General features: G+C 35.9%; 1 long non-coding RNA gene across 1 annotated transcript; it reads left to right on the top strand.

Annotated features, from left to right (window-relative positions):
• The first annotated feature begins 2,982 nt into the window (after positions 1–2,982).
• LOC110902675 lies at positions 2,983–4,529 on the top strand. Its single transcript, XR_002571321.2, has 2 exons — positions 2,983–3,120; positions 3,760–4,529. It is a non-coding gene; the product is annotated as an uncharacterized LOC110902675 (long non-coding RNA).
• The last annotated feature ends 2,662 nt before the right edge of the window (positions 4,530–7,191 follow it).

Genomic DNA, 7,191 nt, shown 5'->3' with positions numbered 1-7,191 from the left:
GAGTTTGTTAGTGCAGTTGTCTGTCGACTACATCTTTGTTCGAGTTTTAGAGAGAGAGAAAGTCAAGTCGCTACGAGTTTCACTACGAGATTGACTACGGCAATATCCACGGGGGAGATTGTTGATGCATTTATTGTCTATCGCCTTCGTCAATCCGAGTCGTAGTGAGAAGCCGGAAGAAATCAAGCGCATAATGTCATATTTAGTTAGAAATGGCAAGGTGGCAAACTTGTAATTAATGAGAACTTTCATTAAGTTGCCTTGACCATATAAATAGGAGGTTATGTCATGATTTTAGTAAGATTTTGAAAAGATTTTTGGGAGAGTTAGAAGAAGAGACTTGGAAGACTTCTAGAGAGAGAAAGTCTAGAGAGAGAAAGTGGTGTAATTGTGATTCTTGTACCGTACACGTCAAATCTAGCAATGGAATCACGTTAGTAGTACGTTATTGTGTGTTCGGTCACGTTCGTTCACGGATTCCGCACGTGAAACGTTCGTTACGCAATCGAACGACGTCAAAACCGGTCCTACATGAGGATACCTCTTGTGAATCCTGGGTGATTGTCTTGAATGACCTTGTTTCAGGACTGAGTCTTCTAAAGGCAGCAAGCCTTTCTTTGGTAGCAGGAGACGGTATGAGGTGTGAGACAGTAACAGCTGCATAACAAAAAACAAAAGGGTGTTAGTGATCCTTATACAAATAGAAGACTGTCTGGTGATCCTTCTCAGGATCCTCTATCCTACCATGGGTGGCCCATTTTCTTGGTAGATCCTTTCCATTGGGGATAGAATCTCTTTTGACGAAGAAGAAACGCCGTTTCCAGTTGGTGTCGTTCTTGGTGGCTTTAAAAATTGGGTGTTCTTCACCAGACTTACGTTTGAACAAGTATCGGTGGGATCCAAAGGTAGTGAGACCATACATCTCGGCCAGCTCTGACATTCCTAGGTGAATCCCCTCCTGCTCAATGCTCCTCTCAAGGGTACACAAAACCCTCCAGATCATTGGCATAGCTTGGATATAAGAAATGCCAGTAAGAGAGAAGAAGGATTGGGTAAAGGTTGGAAAAGGATAGGTATAGCCTATGGTGAACGGGGTAACAGGAAAGGCAACCCAAGTTTCAGAAACATGATCACTCAAAGCAGTGGGATCAAAGGATTTGAATACGGTGTTCGTTGGGAAGCAGTAACGGATTCTATCGATCTGTGGATCAGTGAAACAACAGCGTTCTTTTGCGGAATCTTTGATGATCCCTTGACTTTTCAGAGGGCTGTTCTCCTGGTGATCCTTAGCGGGAGAATTCCGGAGCATCATTTTCGACGAGATGATGATAAAAGAAGTAAAACAGAGTAAGAGAAGGAAGAAGAGGAGAAGAGAATACCTGATCGATCTTCGGATGAGAATTTAAAGGGAGTTTCTCTTAGATTTAAATGCAAATTGATCCTATCTCTAACTCCTATTTATAATCATGATCTTGCAGGGTAAGTCACCTCAGTGACGTCAAGATTGCAACGGATAGTTCGATTTTAACGGCTATATATCCGTTAGTTTGTTGCGGATAAGATCAACAAAATATAACTCATTTATTTTACATAATCACTCCTTATATTTTGGGGGCAATTGTTAGGGGAGGATTTCCTAATGACCTGTGATCCTCAAGTGTTATCCTGTTTGGTGATCCTTACTTCTGTGACAGATAGTGATCCTCAGAAATGCTTCAGGATCAGGATCATGGATCATCCTAAGGATCCTTATACTAACGATTGTTCACTTTGAATTCGGTATTGTTTTGCAGGAGTATCGGCTTGGACTTGGTCATGGCGATATTCCTGGAGCATATTCCCTTCAATTCTGCACGTGCTTGACCATTGTGAACGTTGTGGAGAACGTGGGGAGAAGGCACGAAATGCGGATAGTTAGTTAGGCTAGATATTTTCTATTTTTAAAGGGGATAGCGAGCTATTTTTAGAACACTTGGCTAATTTTGGCTACACACATTCGTACAACTGCACTCATCAGTTTACAGCAAAACACTTAGCAATTTTCATACATTTCTACACGATACACTATAGTGATCCTTGTACCTAGCTCGCTATCATCCGAAGTTGTAAAGGAATTATTGTTTAATTTGAGTTGGTGATCGGTAGTTTCCATCACCCGAGGTTTTTTATGTCGGAGATCATTCATTGATCAAGGGCTTTTTCCTCGTATAAATCTTTGTGTCACTTGTGCAATTCATTTCTGAGTGATCCTCATTGTTGTTTACCAATTCAAGCATCATACCCTGTAACAGAGAGTTTGGTTGCATTATCCTTGTCTGATTTTTGACCAAAACAGTATAAGCTCTTATTTAAAGAACCTTTAATTACACTTTGGTCCATTCACAATAGACTTTCTCTACAAGTAATTAGCCATTGACTAATTAGTTATTATTAGTCAACCTTTTGACTTTGTTTTATTTTCACATAATAAAACTAACTCTTTAATTATTATCCATTACTAATTAATCATCGTTTCTGTCAAATAACTATTGTTCACCGCCAAATAAAACAACTAGTCAAACACTTCGACTTTATTTTATTGTCAATAATAATAACCTTTTAATTTATTATCCAGATAATAAATTAGTATTCATTTAACTCTTTAAGTGAACCCACTTATTTTCGCAAATTTATTTACTTAACAAACAATTAATATCTTTTAATATGTCAACAAATAGTTGTTCTCCACAATTAATCCCCTTCTTGTAGCATCCCGGTTTTTGTGTTTAAAATACATGTTAAACGTAAATGTTTAATCCTTAAATAAGATCGCAATGGTGAAATATTTGGAATACTATTAAATAATATTTAAGGAATATCTAAAAGGTTAAGACTTGGGGGGACCAAAGATGTCATTTGAAAAGATATGCATATTGAGATTAAAATGATTGATTTATAAAGATTGAGGGGTCAAAATAGAACATTTGTATATAAAAAAAATAATAGAAATCTACATGTGGGGATGGAAATGGCGACACACACATCTAGGATGTGTGCGTGTGTCGTGAGAAGCCAAGGAAGAAGTGGAAGGAGAAATTCCAAAAATTGCATGTATGATATTTATCATCTTTTAAGCATCAAGTAAGTATCCATTTCATTTCTTGAACCTTCTTGGTTGAAATTTTTGGTGGGTTTTGAGGAATCAACCTTAATTGAGTAGTGGAAACTGGAAATATTCGATAGTTGAATTCATGCTTAGAAACAAAAATCTAGTGTCATTGTTGATTTAACCATCTTATTATATTTGGTGTTAATTTAGATTTTAGATCATGAATTTCACTTGGAATGATGAACAAACTCTAAAGAAATGGTTTAAGAATATGAATGATTGGAATTAGATAAGTGGGTGTTATGAATCCATGGATAAAGGGGTTAAAATGGTGGAATAATGTCCATGCCTACAAGGTATTAGATGAAATGCCTAAATGAACAAAATGATGGGAACTTTGAATAAATTGCAAGTAATAACATAGTTTGTTTAAACGAAGATAAACTAGTGGGAATAGGTTTTAGATTGACCCATTTGTTAAATTGACTTGTTGTTTTTGATAAAAACATCATCAAATAGTTGGTTAAGTAAATAATGGGAGAATTACCCAAATGGGTCATGATGTGATTAAAATACAACATATAAATTATATCAAATATGATGTAAAAGCAACCCTTTTCTAGTACTAATATTGGAAAAAGCTTGTGTTTTCGTTCCTTTTTAATTTCCAGGGTTAAAAGAGCTTAAATGTGCAAAAGGAATAAAAATACAGCAAAAACCAACATAAATGTAAAGAAGAAGGAATTGACGCAACTCGCCAAGCCCCGATTCACATCCAAACCACAAAATAGCAAGAACAGAAGACTTGATACGGGGTCGTGTCCACCAGACACGGGCCGTGTCCGAAGGTGGATGCTGTGCAGAAGAAAAGACAACTGCAAAAGACAAAACTGGCAGTCGACACGGGGTCGTGCTAAGCCAACACGGGGCGTGGTCAACTCAAAGATTTTCATAATCAGCGATAGTACAGCAAGGACTTTGGCCACGGGCCTTGCCGTTGACACACGGGGTCGTGTTAGTACAAGATCTGACAAACAGTTAATGAGAAAGAAGGAGAGAAATGACCACGGGGTCGTGCCAGGCGGGCACAGGCCGTGGTGGAGCTTCTGATTTCAGCTATAAATAGAAGTGCTTGGTTCCACTTCAAACCATCCCTTGGCAAACCACTTCTCTCTCACTTGCCACCATTCCACCACCACTACAACACCATCATCCACCACCATCATCCATTTTCCATATTTTAGAGTGTGTGTGTAGTCTCGGGATCCATGATTGATAGTACGAATCTTTGTCAAACAAAGGCCATGCTTGGCTAAATTCTTACATCACTTGGTGAAGACATATCTTTTATGTATTTCTTTTTTGATTTTCAATCTTTGGCATCTTTTTAATTGGGTATGTATTAATTACTTTAAAATGAAGCTTTGAGATATTTTTTTAACTTTTTATTTTAGTATCACTGTGTTGATATGGTTTTTTCATGTCACACCAATTTTTGAAATATATAAATATATAATGATGGCTGTCAAAAATAAATAAAAGGATATATTATGTTATATTTTAATTTTGATGATCTATTACGGAAAAGATACGTCGTGTTATATTTCATAATTTTTCATAAAAGATATATCATCTTATATTTTCAAACATATCGAAAAAGACGTTTGTAGTCGACTTATATAAAAATTAAATAAATAACTAAAATGTTTAACACTATTTTGTGAACCAAAAAAGACTATCGTGTTTGAAAAAAAAAGTATTTAAAATCAATATTTCTTTTATCGCATACCATAACGAGTGATGTTACTATTGTTGTACCAAGATGAAGTTAATCGCTTATGAGCGAGCAACAAACGTAAACTTTTTAGGGAAACGAAATATCATACGTTTTTGTGCTTATTTTATGTACGTTTCATAAATTTTGTTCCGAACCGAGTGGAGTCCAATTGTGGTTTTTTTCCATTAAAAAAACTCAAATTAATCCCTTTGACTGCATGTGTTAGTTTTTCTTTTATATCCGTTACGTTTTCTATGTATGAATCAGGTCACATATAATATGTTATGAGTGTACAACGTAAATTCGATTTACTTTACGTTTGGATCCAACCACAATGCTTATATATGTTACATTGAGGTCAATTGGATACACCGAAATACGCGTTTTCATATGTTAAACGCATCACACAACGCTTTGACTAATCCATTCGATGTTTGCGATGTACCCGCTGTAACGCCCTGCTTTTTCGTACTTTCTAAATATGGAAACCCTTGCTCGTAATTCTATTTTTGGAAACGTTGTACTCTTGTATTCGTTCTTTTGTTGTAATCGATGTAAAATCCGAGACTTGAATCATAATGAAATTCGTGTTTTCGTTACATTTATGTCATATACGCCTTATACATGTTCATACATTTAAAAATATCATTCATACGACACTTATTTCATACTTTGTGCTAAATATGTCAAACTTGCAAACTTGTGATTTATACGCTCAATTCACACATATTCGACGCTAAATCTCGACAATATACTTGTTTATGCTTATTTTATAAGTGGTTTATGATATAATTACATCTAGAACCTTTAAATATGATTCTTGTACCAAAAATACCCTAAATACAACTTAAAACAACATTTTATGAAAGGTTAGGGACTAAAATGGACAATAATAAAAAATCAGCCCAACCCACACTCTCTGGCAGCCCGCGACCCGGCCTAGTGGTGTCTTCGCGGCTCGCGAGAGTGGCCCAGTTTGAGAACATGTTGATCAGACTTGTTTTTGGGCGCGATTTTGTGTTTAAGTTTTGAACTTGTTTCTTGTCTTAAATGCTCAACTACAACCTACCCCAACACTCCCCTATAAAACCCAAGTATAATCCTCACATTTTCCACTTTGCAACTCATTCTAAACACTCTCAAATCAGTCACAAAGCTGCTGTTAATCAGAAGTGTAATCAGATTCATATCAAGTTCTTCAAGTGAGCATATCTCACTCATTACAAAGTCTTTTGCTTTGATTCTTTTTCCTACTCACTTGGATTGACCTTAGGAAATTTTTCACAGGTTTTTCATGGAAAACCAAGGTCTGGAATGTCACCAAAAGGCTCCAAAGTGGGCTGAAACTTTCTGTTTTTGATTTAAACTTGTTAGTTTGCTTAAACTTGAGTTATCTCATCTCAAACCTATGTCCTTGTGCTCATAACCACATCTATGGTTAGTTGGGCTTAAAAAAAAAGGTTGAGACATGTGAAATCAGAGGATAAAACCTCACAAATTTTCTGTTTTGGTTAGGGTTTTTACCCACAAGTAATGTTCAAGCTTAAAGCTTGATGATTTTGTGATTTAGAATTAGCTTGGGCTATCCTACTTGAAAATCCACACAATTTTTAATGTTTTCCCATAGATTAGTTGTTCTTATTCCTTTATTACTTGTAAGTTCATGACCCTCCTTGTTGTTTATAACAACAAGTGTAGTGGTGAACAAAGAGGTGCCTAAATGGAAGACTTGTTCTTCCTACCTCATGCATGATTTGTATGAATTCTAAGGAAGTTCCTAAATGGGGGATTCATCCCTCTACCTCATGCTTGACCAATATGACATATTAATATCCATATAACTTATATAATACATTCAATAAAACCAAACTCTCGATGATGAATAAATGGTCATATGTCAAGAAAGTAGGTTACATCATCTTAGTCCTTGATAACTTGTGACGATTCTAATGGAACCTTGTTCCATGAATACATTTAAACTCTAAGAGTTTCATAGTGTCAAGAACAAGTGTCATGGGTTCTAGATGATTATTTTCATATGTTTATTTTTTATGTTATTTAAAACTCCGAATCTATAATCTTCCGTTAAACTCTCAATACCCACACACCTATATTTCTTCGTGTAGAAGGACAAGGTGCTCCACTCTAAACAACCAACTCTCGCTGGAATATCAAGTAGGAAAGCTTGAAAAACCGTGAGTATACTCGATCCTGTTTTCCTTTTATCACTTTTGCGTGCAACATGTATGTTATACAAAATTACACTTCACATGAAACTATTTTAAACTCTATCCATGCTTAACATGAAACTATATGATGCTTGTTA

Source organism: Helianthus annuus, chromosome 13, assembly GCF_002127325.2.
Source record: "Helianthus annuus cultivar XRQ/B chromosome 13, HanXRQr2.0-SUNRISE, whole genome shotgun sequence".
Taxonomy (NCBI): domain Eukaryota; kingdom Viridiplantae; phylum Streptophyta; class Magnoliopsida; order Asterales; family Asteraceae; genus Helianthus; species Helianthus annuus.
This window is presented reverse-complemented; position numbering and strand designations above follow the sequence as displayed.